Genomic DNA, 19,605 nt, shown 5'->3' with positions numbered 1-19,605 from the left:
AACCAAAATTTAGCAAGTTGTCTGTAGTACTTAAATAGAAATATGTCCACATAAAAATTGTGTGCAATGTTAGATATTTTATTCTTAAACAATTCGTTTTAGTCTTTTATTGTAGCCTGTTTTCAGGATTTCATGTGATCAAATAAAGTACATCTTACCGTGTTACAAATTAGTACATTCTTTAGACAATATCCTTAGGTGTATCGTATATTTTTTATAGGACCGTCATTTAATAGTAACACCTAAACTCGCCTTAACCGTCTTTAAATTCGCAAATCAAGACATTTCTTCTTTTGCTTGGTATTCCTTTGCATTAGTACCAATTGAAACAATTAATGAAATACATACAGACACTGAAGTTGTTTCAGCGAAGTACGGGAAGGTGAAGTCGTCAAGATACTCGTAGTTAGTTAGATCGCATTGCAATTGTAGCTCTTTGGTATATTCCAATAACGTCAGAGTGGAGTCGTACCCTGGAAATAACACGTTATTGCTAACGACATACTTTTAATCGTCTTTTTAAGTACGGTTTAGGAAAATAAACCACATTTACAAAGGGAATCTCATTGAAATTACGATAATTAACAGGTATTCATTGTGTGTCTAGTGGGTATTAACTTTTATTATGGAACAGCTAACTTAAAATGGGGTCAACGTGGTGCAAGTCGTTTGAAATCATGTAGCGGCTGTTGAAAGATTATCAGCTATTATAGTCTGTCTTTTTCGAAGGTGGAGTAAAATGACAGTTCCTTGCGCGAAAGTCTTAAGCGCTTGCAAACAGATTGTGATTGAATTCATCTTATTTGAGAGTTAGACTCTTGTCGGTGTAGCTTATTCCGCTCCTCACGGTTCATAGCTAGTTCTTTGACCTTTTTATAGCTGTTCACTTTGATCTTCTTTTTTATTTGTTCACTATACGCCTTTCTCGGTCTTCCTCTTTTTCTTTTCCCTTCTGTCTTCCCCTCAATTATCACTTTTAATTAGTGATTGCAGTCGATAAATATTCTATCAACTGTAATCAGAATGTTATCATCAACGGCCTTATTATTCGTTCAACTGCTTGGCACAGGTTCATTTTAATTGTCATTGATTGTAAGTGACATACCCATATCCTGCATTTAGAACTTTGTGTTATTATAAAGAGTAGACATATTTTAAAGCTTTTCATTTTAATCCAATATAGATAATAAAATCCGTCTGTTCTTATTAAAATGTGAACGAATAAAAATTGATTTCGATTCTAGAACACCGACTATCAAAATCAAAATAATGAAGGCAAGAACGCAATTAGTAATCTTTAGAATGTCGCAACAGTCACAATTCTGACACTTTTGGTAAAATTTTACCTTCTTTTACAATTCATCGAAAATACTGCGACAACAACGTGACTGTATAAAATTTTATAAAATTTGGCAACCCCGCAAATGTCATTTGACTCCATCTTCAAATTACGCCAAAGACAGACAAATTAGCTTTCGACGTTTGCCGAGACTTATTAGGAATCTCAACTGGACGATACAGATAATGTTTCTGCATCACTCATTCGCAAGTACCATTCTCGTCCTCATTTTCAGTATCAAATCGGCGAGATTGTGGACGAAGACGAGTCTATTATGGGTGGTGGCCTTCCATTTGTAGACAGTACTCCGTCCGTGTTTCTCTCAGTCACGGTTGTTTCGTTTCCTAACTCTTCAGCAACAGTTGAGTGAGGAGTTTTTAGGAAATGAAACTACTATTCCGAATTTAAATCGCGTATATTTGTTTTTTCAAACAAACCGACGTTTCGGGCCCTTTACAGGTCCCATGGTCACGGTAGACTGAGGTGGTACAGTCGTCAACCAGTTATGTCTAATATTAATGCAAACCACTCTATTTTTTTCACTATAGTTAGAATAGTTATTAATTAAATACCTTATTTTGAATTTTACAAAGAAAACATTCCAATTTACGCTACATTAAGTTTTACAAATCATTTTATTGAATGAATTTTTATTAAGTTCAATTTATTATTAATTAATAATAGAAATTTGAATAAACTAAAACATATTAATTAGTACCGCAGTCTTATGTCTGTTTGGGATTTTTCATCAGAGGAAATACTGGATCCCAAACTGGTGGTACTGAGAAACCATCTTCCCTGTTGAAATTAGGATGTTTTTTAATTTCAATGACCTCTCGCAGCATCCTGGGTAGATAACGGACTTCTTTTGCAAGGACCTGGGGTTTGTCAAACTTCATTGAATGTGTACGTTTATCCATGACATGCTCGCAGACTGCAGTCTGCGAGCATGTCATATCCCAGGTCACACACTTTGATCTGAGGTAAGTATGATCAAAAGCTTAGGTAACTTCCATTTTAAGCGATCAATTACTAAGACTTTTGTGTTAGTGGCTATTAGCGCAATTAAATATTTAGGTAAAAAAACAACTAGTTTCATAACAGAATAGGAAATTGAGCTCATAGATCCTTTGATAGGGTTTTAAAAGTATTCAAACATAATAATTAAGGTTCAATAAATAGAACTTTTTCAGTAAAATAACAGTCAAAGTTCAGTTAAACTGATTTCCTTTCTCTTACTCCTGATGTCTAAACCACCATGTTTGATGGGGAGGGCAGCTTGCATACAGACGTTGAGAATGGATTAAAGAAGAGCTTTTAGGTCAGAATCTACTGACATCAACTGATTATGAAATTTCCAAGCCGGACAGCAGCGAAGTACGTATGCTAATTTAGGAATGAAGAGGCAATATTTTAAAATACAGATGGCGTAGTGTCTAGGCTCAGGAGCCTATCTGAAAAAGGCTGGAATTATGTCATCGAATATAAGTACACCTAGGAGGTTAAGCTCGGATTCGTCGGTGAAACGAATATTGGAGGCAAGAGTATTAAAACTTGGAATGATTGTATTGTATCCCTGTTGGGATAAAATTGATGGATGTCTATTAACTATAATTGTATAATTTTGTTTCTTGGTGTGTCTTTAGATGCTCTTCATTTCTTTTTTTTCCAGTGTACCTATATGTGTTTTCTGTATGCGTACAAATGAATCTTTATGTCTCGTGTTCTTAATTGCCGCTACTCTTTAGATTACATTCCTTCGGGTCTTCGCGGACGCAGCTAATCGTTCACAATGGTTATGAGAGCAGCTAAGACATATCTTTTACTTCATGCGGGATCATCAGCTAAAGTTTCATTTCGCCATATTGTCTCCACATCGTCCGCTTTGTGTCCTAAATCAACGCAGGGACTTCCATGATAGCCAATGCATCTCGTTCATGCGCTTTTGGCTGTAGTGATGTGATCAATAGAGTGTTTGCCTTATCAAAGTTTGCAATAAAAATCCGTTGGGCTACTTGATACGGTTGTGGTAAGTATAAATTGATCTTCATTTATTTCTTTCTTATTCAGGGAACTTCAGGCGTGACCCTGATCAGTGCCTCTAGCATGAGATTACAGTGATAGTCATGGCTAGCGACAACGTAAAATGTTTGTATACAAAATGTTGTTTCTTCTTGTGACCGCTAGGGGCACTGTATAATTTGCCATACAAAATTGTAAAGTAACTTATGCGGTGGTTAGCGACAACTAAACGTGTGATACTAAATTGTAAATTGAGACAAATTTCAAAATTTCAAATTCACCAAACTTACAATTCCCATATATATAGTATATGCAAAATGGGTGAGGTTTTCCAAGAAACTTAGCTAGCACGTTACATTCTCCAACGATAGTGTCGCCATAGGTGGTGGTGTAGTTACCTATCGCCGTGGTAGTGTGAAGGAACAGTGTTATCAAGAACAGTCGGACTTGCATCTAAAAAAATAACAATTAGGTGAAATTTCTCCTTTCAATAGTTTACTAATGATCTGTTGCTTTAAAGGTGAAAGAAAATATTGCAGTGAAATCAACATTATAGCAATAGATTTACAAAGCTTCGAAGACTCGGAAAATGCCTAATACGCATTGGCAAGGGTATCTAAGTGTGGTGAACAAAGTCGGAGTGGAATCTAGGTGAATGATGTATGTAAGTTACGTCAAAGAATCACCACACTGTTTATTTGGTCTGAAATCTAAGGTTGTCAGACTTAGCACTTAAGTAAAAGAATGCTTCATTTATTGAATATACCATCTGCGTTTTTTATACTAAAGGAAAAAACAATGGAAACGCTGGGTAATTTTCAAGTTTAAGGATGATTGTGAATTTAATAAATTAAATAGATACTGCCTAAACCGCCTTTAAACAGACCCGTGCTCAGTAGTAGAACGGGTATAAAATTATAGATAATCACAACATAATTTAATTGTAACGAATTATTTTTAACCATAATAAAAATCATATTACATAGAAAACTATATGCAACCTCAGCTGGAAATATAATATGTGATAATAATTATGTATACCTTATTATATCACTAATAGAAGCACATTTAACTATAAATACATAATGTCTTTGGAAATGCAACAATTTTTGTTTGAGAAAAATATTTTTATTTCATTTCCTATTTGTGACAATCGCAAAGACCAAACATATTCGCTTACATTTGCTATTTTCATTTCTTGTAATATATATGCTTTTTAAACTTTAAAAACTACTCGAAAAATATACAAAATATTTTTTTTATTCAAAACAAATAATAGATATGATAGATAAACTAATTTCACATTTTTCGTCACGATATTTAATTCAAGACATTATTAAACTTGTAGTTACTTTTAACTAGAACGTAGAAGTTACCGGTCGCTTAAGGATAAATAACTTAGAAGCCATTGCACGAGAGATTAAGTGATGGGATGATCAAGTCGAGCGCCTAGCGGTAAGCGACACGCCTATTTATAAGCAGTTGCAGTGCCACTGCCACTCAATAGCTTTAAATCGCAAAGATCTAAAGAGCACAGCACCTTCGCCTGTCACCATGAGACATAATAACTCATCTCGGGATCTGTCGTCAGTACCACCGAGACGAGGATGGCTTCATAAAGGTGGAACAGAAAAAGAAGTACACCAGGCGTGACCTTAGTGGCACCGCCTCGACTGGCCCTGATCCTAGTACCGACGACGTTGTTATACGTGTCACGGCTTCATTCCACCACAAAGTCTGCGTATATTGTGGAGTATTTTTTTTCCGAAAATGATATTCAATTTCAATGTATGAGAATCGCGAAAACCTTAGAAATGTAATAAAAAACAGTTGTACGTCACACTGCTGCCACCTGTTCTAAGGAGAAGTCATGGCACTATGTCCTTATGTTCTTACGCTTCATATTCGCTTACCTTTGCTATTTCCATTTTTTTGTAACACATATCGCACTGCTGTTACAGTAGTGTTGTAACTTAAAATATATGAAATACAAGATTATACTATAGCCGAAAGTAAAATTTGATTCTTTACAAGTCAATAAAACTGTTGTTAGAATATTGTACGAAACAATTATAATATTTCTTTAATTCAAAATGAGACACACTTTTAGTGAGCCAGTTCTGGACAAAACAGCCCTTACTTAAAAATATGAACTTACCGTTTCTATTTTATTTTTAAATATATTTGGCAGATAAGAAATTGCTTCGATATCTGAAATAAACTTTAGCCTTTAAATATTAATTTCTTAATAGTCTTTCACGGGAAGTGAGTAATTAGTTTTTCGTCGATTCTGTAAAAAAAATCACTTTTTGAGATAATACACTATTGTATTAACAATGCGATATAGTTTTCAAACTTCACAAACTTCTTGAAAAAATATACAAAATAAACTTTTTTTATTCAAAACTAATACGAGATATAATACATCTTATACTAATTTTCACATTTATCGTTCACTGTATTTAAAGACATTGTGTGACTTAAAATATTTGTTATTTTTAACTAGAACTTAGAAGGTACCGGCCGCGTCGCTTAAGGATAAGTAACTAAGAAACGATGGCTCGTGAGGCTGGTTTTTATAACTGTATACGACGGACAATTTTCAAATTTTCTGCAGGTGATTGTACACTTACAACCACCTAAAAAAATATTATAAAGTATACCTGCATAATTTTTTCCTTTACCTTTGACCATAATATACATAAAATTTTGATATCCTGTTGTTGGTCGCGATGTTTTTTTAATAATTTTAAGTTTTTTTCTTCTACTTTGTTAGCAATGCAAATATTTTTTTATTTTAATAAAGAATACATGAATCTCAAATATTTTGGTATTCTTGTTAATTACAGTCTTTAATGTCTCAAAAACATGCAGAATCAGAATTTCACAATTAGTAATGTTTATTTCAAATAAAGTCTTTGACAACTGTTACTTTATATTTATTAACAAACCTTATATTTCACCTTACTTCTCAAAAAATCTTTATTTTAACACGTAATATTGAAAGTTATGTACTGGCTTATAGCCCATTTATAATATGTGACATATTTGATTCACCGAATTCAGCTACCACCGAAATCAGGATTTTTTTAACCAAAGGCAGAATTTTGTATAAAATATTATGAAAAAGGCAATAAATAGAAACCTTCAATAATCTACGTAAACATTTATTAATATGACTAACTGTTCAAAATCAGTGTTGTGAAATCAGGCTTTAAAAACAAAAAATATTTATAAATCGACCAGAACAACGCAAACAAGTTTCATCTAATGACTGATAATTAAAATCAGTTTTCAGTTCAGCTATTCAGTCTTTATTCAATCACACAAAGTATTTCCGTACCTCTCTTTAAAAAAAAAATTTAGAACGTAATCTGTAGCTACAAAAGTAATAATTTTTTGGAAATTTGCGCCTTTAATATCTTTCATTGCCTTTTATACTTGACGAGGAAATTCAGTAATTCATGCAGCCTCAAAATCTCTCCTTCAGCTTTTTCTTCGAATACCTCTGTTTATCTTTTTTTTAGACTTTTAACTACTTTTAACTACTGTGAGACTGAAAACGAATTGTGCGATCGCGTCATAAATTTCTTTGAAGATGTAACGAATATACACCTGTTACCTTACATTGTAATGATGACCTAGTAAGGATAGGTAGGAAAAGTACAAACAGACCAATCGTTATTGAGTTAGTGACAAAAAAGTCACAAAATTTCTCCTGGAAAATAAGTATTTATTTAAACATACGGGCTTATCAATTTCTGAATTCTTAACACCAGAATTACTGAAAAAAAGAAAACAACCCAGTGAAAGCCTCCGTAGAGCTCGTAAAGAAGGGCACCACGCAGTTATCAAAAATGATACATTAATAGTAGATGGGAAAGTATACAGCGAGTTATACACTTCTGCCACCGAATCCAGACTAGACACAGAGCCCCAAACCTTCAATAGTGAGCATGTAAACAAAGGTCCTGCTACTGAAAACCATAGGTCGTTGAACGGCTCTCAAGCTACAACATTCGACAACACAACAACCACCTTTCCCACAAAAGAAAAAAAAAAATTTCGTAAATAATTTTGAAATTTTATATCAGAACATACAAAGCTTTAAAGGTAAAACCCATCTAGTTGAATCACTCACAGAAGAATTAAAACTACAAGCATTATGTTTCACTGAGACATGGATAACCACAAGGAAAATAGACTTGTTAAAAATAAACGGCTTTAATCTTGCCTCGTACTTTTGTAGACATAATTCTGAAGGAGGAGGAGTCAGTATATTTATAAAGGAAAATGTAGATTTTATTGAACGGAAAGACATAGTAAAATTGAGTGTTGAACGTATTTTTGAGATTTGTGCAAGTGACCTTACTCAATTAAATACACTACTAATTGTGATATATTGGCCTGTCAAAAATAGAGAGTTTAATGTTTTTTATGGCTCTTTAGAAAAACTCTTGCAACAACTCGTATTATCAGAAAATCGGAAAAATATTATTATAGGAGGAGATTTTAATATCAATTCTGTAGATAAAACTAAACTTACTCGAACAATACTGAACCTTATGAAGAGTTATCACTTTAAACAACACATAAATGAACCTACACGTGTTACATCTACCTCAGCAACTTGCCTAGACTTGGTTTTTACCAACTTCAATGCCAGGGAAATCAAAATATCCGTAAATGAACTAGGTTTGTCGGACCACAAAGGCGTTTCGATTTCACTGCCACCACCCAGCAATGAAAACATGACATGGTATACCGAGAGACGATTATTCAACGCGCAAAACCTGAATTCCTTCTGGTTAAAACTTCAAGAAATTGACTGGAATGTTGTTATTTTACCAGATAAAAATGTCAACGAGAACTACAACAACTTTTTAAAAACAACCTTTGAAAAAAATAAATATCCGAAACTCTACAAAAACGACATGGCTGACTACAGGTTTAAAAAAATCTTGTAAACATAAACGTTTATTGAACATATTAGTTTCTCAGACCGATAACATAATATTAAATAGACATTACAAAAAATATGAAAAAGTATTAAAATGTCTTGTAATTAAATAAAAAAAATTACAATACATACAAAGAATAAAAAAATCAAAAAACATTGTTAAGGCTATGTGGACAGTAATAAAAGAACACACAAACAAAGCAACAAAGCGCACTTTTAAAAATATTACACTAAAATTTAAAAATAAACAGGTAGAAGAGCCTAAAACAGTAGCAAATATATTTAATGAATACTTTTCGTCCCATGGTAGCAAAGATGGCCAAGCGCATGGCGAGCCGGTTATCGATCGCCCATTAAATTCTTTTTATTTAACCCCTGTTAGCGAACATGAAGTACACAAGACCATCCGTAATCTAAAAAATAAAAAAGTTTCGGACACGATGAGTTTCCACCTTCCCTCATACGAAAGTGCGCCAATGAACTAGCTCTTCCACTTACATTCCTTATTAACCAATCGTTTAACGAAGGCACTGTACCTAACTCATTAAAAATATCAAAAATCATCCCTATCCATAAAAAATGTGATACAAACAATCCAGCTCAATATCGGCCAATCGCATTGATACCTACTTTTGCAAAAATCTTCGAAATCACAGTCTCCAATAGACTACACTATTTCTGCGAAAAATTCAACGTATTTAGTGAATGTCAGAACGGCTTCAGAAAAAATAGATCAACAACTTTGGCTCTATATGGTTTATAAATGAAATACTTAATATAATAAATAATAAAAATTATGCAATCGGTATTCTACTTGATATGAGTAAGGCATACGACAAGGTGCCCTATAAAATACTATTAACAAAACTGTACGGTATAGGAGTAAGAGGCTTGGCACATAAATGGTTCCAATCGTACCTCTCCGATCGCAAACAATTTGTCCAAATAAAATACCATAACCCCCATTCAAGATCGATAAATAATGTGGAATCTGTCAAAACTCACATGTTGGGATCCATTCCACAAGGCAGTGTACTCGGTTGTTTGTTGTTCATCATTTATATAAATGACCTACCCAAAATGCTTGATGAACACTGCGTCCTCTTCGCAGACGACATCTCCATTGTATTTCCGCTTAAAGACGACGGTAACACATTAAACTCCCACACTTATACTATTGTAAATAAAGTGACTAACTGGCTCAGAATCCACAACCTAGAATTAAATGTCGACAAAACTAAATTAATGCAATTCCACCCTCACCAAAGGAGCAACCTTAATATTAATTTTTCATTTGACGACATAGCTGTAGATTGCGTAGGCACGTACAAACTCCTTGGCCTAGAAATAGATACTCATGTCGATTGGAAGGTGCATATTCAAAAAATATGCTCCAAATTGGCTAGCTTCACTTATGGGCATAAGTGAAGCTAGCCAATTTGGAGGTGAACAATAATTCTTTTAATAAAAAACTTACACAATATTTGGTCCAAAAATGTTTTTACACGTTGCAAGAGTTCTTCGAGAGCAAAGACAAGATGTTATAAATAACAAATTATATCAATATATACGTGATTAAAAAATTTATTAGCAATGAATATTTCTAATTTTTACTTAAATAATTAATTATTACTTTTATCTCCATTATTTGTATTTTATTGTTATAATTTTATTTTAGACATTGATTTTGATTGATTACGACTGATATGAAATGTTAATTTATAGATTTACAAGATATGATTAATAAAAAATGATATTAATTTTATATGAGACTTTTAAGGATTGTTAAGAATAAAAATATTTTAATTTATCTATTCTACATATACAATTAATCATTACTCTTGTTCTTGTTACTTCTATTTTATTAATATAATATTATTTTGATACTAATTTGATGATTGTGACTGAAATTTAATGTTATTTTTTTATAGATTATAGCTTTACAAGTTTAGTAATTCAATATAATTTAATTTTATGTTATAACTAATTGCTGTGCCCTGCAGGGTTACATGGCTGCACTTATGTTTACTTTAAGAACATGTATATTACTCACGTAATGCATTGAATAAATAAATAAATAAACCTTTCTTATATAATCGGACCGATTTTTATCTTTGCTTTTCTAGCATGTTCCTTCATATTCTTGATTTCCAATTTTTGTTTTCTGTTTTGATTTTCCTTATTCATTTTAAGTGGAAAGCAAGTAGTAATATAAAAATGTGAAAATTAATAATATTAACTAAACATTTAGGTATATGAAAAAAACGTATACAATTCCTGCTTTTCAAAGAAAATATGGCTTAGATGGCAGGTTTTTCCGAAAAGTTTCCACCGAAGGGAAACTTTTCTGAATTTGGTGGCATAAAATTCATAAAACCATGGCCACGGGATTCAGAAAATATATATATTTTTGAAATTATTCGTAAACGACAATAGTTGTAAAATCAATAAATTGTGAGTATATTTTATTCGTTACAACACATAGTATAAAAAATATTGCATACAACCATAACATTTAGTTTTTGAAATATCGTGTACACCGAATTAAAAAAATCAACCTGGACCAAATCCACTGAATTACGTATTTACACGCAAAAAGTCCTAAAATTGGCAACAAATCATCCACCTGTTCTCTCCAGCCGCAGAGGCGTGATGTGCGAATAATACGAACGAATTGCGAAGCTTCTAAAATGCTTCACTTTTGATGTGTAGTGTAATTAGTAACTACCACCGAATTCCCGCGTAAGCCTGGGACACGCAGCAATCTTGGTAGTGTGATAAAACTATTGTCTAGTTTATTGTGAAATTCAGATTAAAAGTACTGTCATCTAATTTACTATACGTGAACTAAAGTCTAATATTGATACGGTTTCAATTTTGAGAAAAATGTCACTTTTGTGTTGTCAAACTTTCGGATTTTTTTTCCATTAGGCCCGAAAGGTTTATTGGGAAGATTTAGTGCTCTCCAGTTAACTTTCGACCTATATTATACTGTCTTTTTTTTGTAGATTTTTGTTTTGATTAATAAGTGGAGTTTAGTGCATTGACACAGAGTTGCGGCTTTGGAGAAATATCCATTTGAATTTATAGAAATGTTTAGGGAAAAACCAGTGACCAAGGGTCACTCGCCTTCCCTCTTGCTGTTTTGCCTGTTTTGCCTCGATACTAAAAGTATCGAGTTTATTACTTTATGATATTTCTTTGGAAAAACCGACTTAATATTTCGATACCTTCGATACCGCTTTTTATTTTGTTTCTTCTTTCGTTTTCATAAAATTAGTTTTTGTTTTTTTTTCGAATTTTGTTTTTAGTTTCTTTGTTTATTTATTTGTTCATATAATTTGGGAGCATAATGTTAGTAAATAAATATGGCTGTTTACAAAAATAACAGAAAATGGCCAAGAAATAAAATTGGCGTGGTGTATATTGGAGGCATCGATTCATATTATTTGATTCTAATAGTGGTGGTCTATTGGAAGAACGGTTGCTTCTCAATTGAAAGGTCTACGGTTCAAATCCCTATGGCAGCTTGTACTTGCACCTCTTGCTAACGGTAAAGGCAATATCATGATGAAAACTTCCCATCACTTGGATAACATTTTTTTATAAGAAATAAAATGACAGACATAATATTAATAAGAGGAATAATAATCTCAGTACAGAGTACTAAAAAAACCGACCTCAAAAGTACGTGGAATTACGTCTATTTGCTAAGTTTCATTGAAATATCCCCTAGTTCGCCACTATACAGGACTTGATACTGGAAATAATAAAAATAGGTTCTCACTACGACACTACTCAAAGTATATCGAGAGAAAAACGCCTTGAATTGATGAAATAGCAAAATCAACTAAATAATAGCTAAAAGTAATTGCTCCTAAACTAAAGTTAGGCGCTATTTATAAAAATGAATCTTCATGCGTGAACAGCCACCCTTTGAGGTGGATGATTTTCTTCAAAATGAAATGGTACCACTATGGAAATACCCCCTTTCCAACAAAAAAAGAATCATGAAAATCGATTCACAAATACCGGAGTTATCGCGTAACATACATACAAAAAAAAAGAACATACAGTCGAATTGAGAACCCCTCCTTTTTTGAAGTCGGTTAAAAATAAACTAGCTATTCTTGACAGTCGTCTTCACAAAGTCACAACTTCATTTAAGGGTGTGACGGTGTGACCTCCTTACATCGCATTCCCACCTTTTTATCGCCTTTCTCCGGTTCCTGGCCACTCGTATTTCAATTTCAATTTTGAATTGTTCCATAGTTCTTTTGCCTCGTGTTCTGATTTTGTTTCGTTACACCGTCACTCCCTGCTGGATCACGGCAGCTTAAGGAGCTGTTAAAATGCAATCGTCTCTAAGTTTCATTCCTTTACTAAGTTTATAATCGTAACTAATCTAAATCATGTGCCAATGTTAATAAGTTTATAATCACTACAGCCTTTATCATATACCTATGAATACGTATCTGTAATTCAGTATATCTCGGCTCTTTTGGGGTGTCTACTTAATATGTTATATAGTTATATATTCATCAAGTTAGGGAGTGTTTTGTAATAATGTACCTGTTTTTTATATACCTTTTATTGTTACAGTTCTTTTGTTACCTTTTCATCTCCTTAACCGACTCCAAATAAATTTGTGGACCTGAAGTTTTCTGTTTTACTGCCGTGAACCTGGTCACGGCTTGTTAGGGTTACAACCCTTTCAAGGGGCAATGTATGCTTCTATAAGATTCCAGTTGAACAAGTCATGCGCCTAGTGGTAAGCGACACGCCAGTTCATAACAGTTGCAGTGCCACTGAGTGATAAAGATTTGTGGGGCAATGCCACTGCGCTTGTCACCCTGTGACATAACTTGAGAAATCCCAAGTGCCTGTAAATTTATCATTACCATCGTTATAGACTAAACTTTTTAGAGACTTGTTCTTGTTCTTTGTGAATGCGTTGTTGTATATCATGTATTTACTATAGATATGCGACAAGACTCTATCTTATTAACTCTTCAACTTAAACATATATTTAAATTTCAAACAACAGGGAAAATAAAAATGTATTGTTATGTATTATAATGCATTTTAATCCTAAGGAAAATATGCAATAAAACAAATTATCAAATTATTGCAATAAAACTATTGCAATTCTTATAACAGATAAGAAACGCCAGTAGATAGATAACCTATAACTTTTAACATATAATTAGTTTTGCTAATTAAAAGAGTCTCCCAAATGCGTCATTGTGTTTTTGTACAGAATTACGTCAATAAGTATATTTTAATTTAAAATGTATTTAAATTTAAAAGATTAGATATTTATTACTTTCTCTTGTACTGATGTGGGCATAGTATTATAATCCTATAGTAACCACAAAATTTTCACAAATCCATAATTGTTTAAAATGTTTATGCCTTGATTTAGTCTCCTCTTCCTAAAACACAGGTCTAATACCTAGTTTAGGAGTTGGAAATTCGTGTATAATTGTGAATTATGTTGTACGTTCTTAAGTATTTGTAACATTTTGTGTAACCTGCATATGTAAAGTACGAAATAAATATTATTATTATATATTATTATATTTGTGAAATTATTAAAATACAAATAAATATTAACCGACTTCTATTTTTTTTGGTTTTGTTACCCGATAAGTCCTTTGTGAAACGATTTTGTTGATTCTTTTTTTGTTGAGAAGAGGGTATACCTCATTATTGGTCCCATTTAAATTTAACGAAAATATTCCACCTTTAAGGATGGCAAACTACGGGATGAATTTGTTTCGCGCACTTTCCGGTAACCGATTTTAATAAAACTTGGCAAATAGATGTAATTCGTAATAAGTAAATATTAAAATAATATCTCAACATATTAGGTCCAAAGACGTAATCATTTGGCAAAAAAGAACTAATTAAATATCAAATATGACGCTACTTAAATCCTCTACTGCCTCCTGATTGGTTGAAATACAAGCAGTACTTGGCCAATTACGGACACTTCTATTCTATCTCTTTGGTTTTTGTTTAGTTAAAGTTTGTTGTCTTGGATTGTTAATAAAATAATCTTTAAACGTTGGTTGTGTTTTATTATTTTGATTTACACGTGGAAAAAATATTGTATGCAATCAAATTAGGTTGGTTCTCAAATCTCGTACCTATTGCTTAGGTTTAACGAGGTTCGCCGTGTGTGGCGAAGAGGCGTCCGTTCGGCGAAGTAAAACATCGTTATTAAAAACAACAACGATTTCTCTTTGATTTCTTTCATAATTTCTCTTTATTCGTTGATTATACATAAAGTGCGAGCTAGGAGGGAAAATCTTAACATCGCGATTCAGAATTTCAATGCCATCTAGCGGCAAATTGTGGAATTAACGTTATGCTACTAAATACTATTAACATCTCTATGACTGATGAATAAAATAGAGAGAGTAGCAGTATAGCTCCTTGTGAAAGAGTTCGACCAGAGAAGTACTGCTATCTTGCCTATTTCTGTCGCCAGCCAGGCATGTTAGCATTACTGCGTTCCGGTTTTAAAGGGTAAATGATGCTTGTCAATTTACAGGCACATGGGACTTGGCAACTTATGTTTTAGGGTGACGGGCGCAGTGGCAGTGCCCCTCAGATCTTTGCGATTTAAAGCTCTGAGTGGCGCTGCAATAGTTATGGACAGGCGTGTAGCTTTCCATCAGGTGCACGACTTGTTCGTCCCGTTAATTCATATTGCCTTAATAACTGCCTTCGTGGCCGAACGGTTACCATACAGGACTGCCACGCAGAGGTCCCAGGTTCGATTCCCGGGCCGGGAGAAATATTTCTATGGCTTACATTTATTTCTGTCCTGAGTTTGGGTGTAATTTGTGATTGTCTATTTGTGTATTCATATCACCCGCGACCCAGGGTTTCCCTAGTGCGGGGTTATGTTGAGTGTATGTGTGGGCGCGGTGAAATTATGCGTCATGGCCATTGACTTACAATTATATGGACGTCGGGTCCGCGCTAAAAAGTGTCCGAACTTATAGGGCGTTAAAATCGTATACAGAGCGTCATTCACGCTTTAGTCTTCGTTTGTTCGACTGACAGCGAAGCAAGCAAAATTAGACAGTACTGCGATGACATTACAATTTAAATTCAACGTTTTAGCTTGTTTTAACGTTTAAATAGGTTGACTTAGGACATTTTTTTCGTGGTTTTTGTATTAGACCCGTGGTCCATTTATTTGTAAGTCAATGGTCATGGCGAAGTACGCTCTATATATTTAGCTTTTACGTTTTAACTTAAATGAACGTCCCGGGCGCGCGGGCGAGACTGGTTTGAATTTGGTCTACGCGGCGATCCAGCGGCGATCCAGCGGCGGCCGGGCGGCGACCGCGCGGTTGTATTAGTCAGAGAAATTTAAATATTGTTGCCAAGTGAATAGAATTCAGATTCGCCATTAATGTACATGAAGGCGTGGTAACTGGGCGATCGTCGCCCGGCGGCCGCGCCAAAACTTTCTCCTCGTGTAATTGGGCGCTGAGAGCACTTTTGACATGGTCACATATGGCTTTATATTATTTAAAGGTGCGATTTTGTTCCATATTTGCGACATTTACTAAGATCTCTTCCATCTCCTTCATAAATATACTACGCCAAAAGGTAGCAAGAAACATGTACCTAACACCTATGCGTTACACATACAAATGAAGCATTTATACATAAAACTAGTCACCTGAAGATTATTTCTTAGTTGTTTACCTACACCGGACAGCGGTTTCGCTTTTAGTTAAACTAATATAAAATTAATTACAGCAAACATAACAGGAAGAATTGTTTTAAAAAGACGCGTAAAAACTTGGGTTTGTTTATAATTAATAACTTATTTACGCGCACAAACGTAGGAAGTTGATAGTATACAACTGAATAAGTGTAGTTCACCGTGCCCAGTCAAGATGTGTTATTATTAAATACTTTATAAAAATAACTAAACTATAACAATTGAAATTCAATCAAAACATGTGAGGCAAGTAAAGTTTTGTCAATATTACTTAGTTCTTTTTAACCGACTTCAAAAAAAGGAGGAAGTTCTCAATTCGAATGTGTTTTTTTGTGTAATCGGTTTAAATTTGAAGAAAATATTCCACCATGCGTATTGTCGGGTAACAGATTTCAATAAAACTTGGTAAATACATGTAATTCCACGTACTTTTGAGGTCCGTTTTTTTAATACTCTGTACTGAGATTATGCTAATACAAATAAAGTCTTTATTTGTTTTCCATTATTAGGAAATATACATTATAAAGTTTTGTATTACATAAATAAATAAGTATTATAATTTTGCGTTTTATGTCACTTATTATAGAGACTAAAATAAAATGTTGATTAACTTTGTTGAGGAAAATCGAATATAGAGGAAGTTCCAAAGGATGCGTAGCTGGTTTTTCTGGTTTCATTCATTCAATTTTAATAAAAATGTAAGCGAATTAAGAGTCTACACAACCTCTCAATTACCTTCAGTTGATTCCGAATGACAGTGAAAGTGTCGAATCAAAATCACTTTGGAAAAAATATTGTATAGTAAAATTGAGAATGCATTGATTAGTATAAGGTGTAAGACACGATTCCTAAACATTTTCACGATGGAAAAAAAAATGCAAATTTACCATGAAATTTTACAAGAAAACCGCTGTATTCAATAGGTACCTTACATACACCAATGACTTTTATAAAATCAACTGATAAACATAACAGTATTCCCTTTAACGGCTTATATGGTAATTTAGTGAACACTTCGATGTCGCGTTCTATTTTGATCCCAACGCCATCTAGCGGCAAGGTGAGGTTACTAATATTTCTTGTACGTGGTGTTAGTGTTATTTATTTATTATTTGATAAATCATAATGGAAGTTATGTATTATTCAATTATTTTTTATTTTGTAAATTGGCACATTACTTCCGATTAGCTTTCCTCTACCCCCCAAAGGTTGTCAGGAAGAGATCGCTCTTCGCGATAAGATAGCCTTTGCCCACATTAGTTTTAAGTTGTACATGTACTGTTCTTATTCTTGTGTGTGAGAAATACAGTGTATATCTTTCTATCTACTTCTGCCGCCATGCAGTAATGTGAGCATTACTGCGTTCCGGTTATGAAGAGTAAGGGTGATGACGAAATTACAGACACAAAGAGATATCTACTAATGTAAAGGGGCAGTATCAGCAGTGCCCCTCAGATCTTTGCGATCTAAAGCTCTGACCCTGCAGGTGGTATGAACAGGCGTGTCGCTTTCTACCAGGCGCACAACTTGTTCCTTCCGTCATTCAATTGGTATCATGAAAAAATCTTTACTCTTTTTGTTTCAGATGGGTTTCGCACTTTTCCTAGTAACTCTAAGCTGGCTCTACACTGGTGTCGTGTTACAGTACACTACCAGTTACGGGGACACCGTTATAGGGGACCGCTTTATTTTTACTATGTTTTTTGGAAAACCCGATTGCGTTTACACTGTCGACTATCGTAAGTTTCTTTTTAAGATACGTATACTTTACGCCCTTTTTCCATCGGGGAGGCACATATCACAGTCTTCTTCCTGCTACGTTCCTGATACACGTCTTTCGTTTGACCAACATGCGTCAATGTTTTCTTTTAACATAGGTACTTAAAAAAAAAGTAAATTATAGTTTGGAAAAAAAAAACATTAAAATACTGTATTTCTAAATGTTGATGAAGCCACTATCTGTAAGCCAACAACTCGTCGAATTTAATGAGTGCAATCTCCATGCAAAACGAAGCCGTTACTAACTTTTGTTCTCGCGTATACATTTGTTTGTTCTGTAAACATAATCTTATCATATTCAGTTAAATTTAGCTAAAATTAGTGAGCAAATATTAGTTCATTGGTTTTTTTTAACACTAAGTGGCGTTGGGGCCGTTTTATGAAATTCCTCATGGAAGAATGGCATAAGCGGAGTTCACGTCAAACATGTTTATTGCTCCATTAGATATAGAAAAATATAACCCATAGCTTCTCCAATTCCTGTAACTCTATCTACAATATTAGTCACTAGATAAATAAAAAGCAATAAACATGTTTGACGCAACTCCACTTATGCCATTCTTCCATGAGGGATGCGATATGATGACAGATAATCTCAGCTTCAAACAATTCTGTCATACAAACGATAAGGCGGCTGCCGTGAACCGATAAATTGTCGTCAAAATCTAATCGGAACAGCTAGTCACGACAGTTGTTCAACGATAAAATATACGTCCACGACAGATAGTCATGATATGGGAACAGGCTAGACGCGACAGTTTTCCAACTTAAATAGGAGAGTTATAAAATTCAACATTATTATCCACATAATTAGTTTCATGTAGTTGTCATGTAATAAAAGCACTTTACTTATAATTACATGTGGTTTTATGATACCAAGTGTACGATGATGTCGTATTCTATATAACTTACATCCATTACTATTGCAAGAGACGCAACCTTAGCGCCCAGTTACACGAGAAGAAAGTTTTCGTAAAAGTTAAACAAATTCGTGTTGAAAAAAAAAATTCGTGTCGAGCAAAATGCATCCTTATAATATGTCAACTTTTACGTTTTTCAGGGCGTGAAGGCATCCTAATGATGACCGAGGCGTTCAATATTACCACATATACATGTCACAATCATGCAAATGACATATATAATAGTTTGGAAGAGATCAAATTTCCTTACTTTGAAAAACCTACAAAATTACCGGTGAGTGTTACCGTATTTGAATTTTCTGCCGTAAATGGTATAGCAGATGGTCAGTGATACTGGGACTTCAGATGATGCGGGACAAATATAGCAAATCGGAAAGTCGTTACATTTTATTTATTTATTTATTTAAACTTTACTGTACAAAACACTGAAGTACAAATGGGGGACTTAATGCCATAAGGCATTCTTTACCAGTCAACTATTGGGCCAAACAGAAAAAAAAAACACAATAGGTTGGTGCTACACTTAAACAAGAAGAACAATATACTAGAAAGCTAATCGATAATTTATATGGTATAAATAAATAACATAAGTATGTTTATACTTATTATACATACATAATAAACTTACATATAAGCAACATTATACAGAGTCTTGATTTTGGCAATTGTCAAACAGATACTTGCGCAACATGCGCTTGAGAGATAACTTGGTCTGAGCTTGTCTTACATGGAGCGGGAGCGCATTCCAAAGACGAATTGCATGAAGGGTAAAAGAATTAGACAAAAAATCAGTGCGATGAGAAGGAATAGAGAGCTTAAGGCTACAGGAAGATCG

The sequence above is a fragment of the Hyposmocoma kahamanoa genome, unplaced genomic scaffold (genome assembly GCF_003589595.1).
Source record: "Hyposmocoma kahamanoa isolate Upper Pololo Valley unplaced genomic scaffold, ASM358959v1 230, whole genome shotgun sequence".
Classification (NCBI taxonomy): Eukaryota; Metazoa; Arthropoda; class Insecta; order Lepidoptera; family Cosmopterigidae; genus Hyposmocoma; species Hyposmocoma kahamanoa.
Note: the sequence above shows the minus strand (reverse complement) of the source record.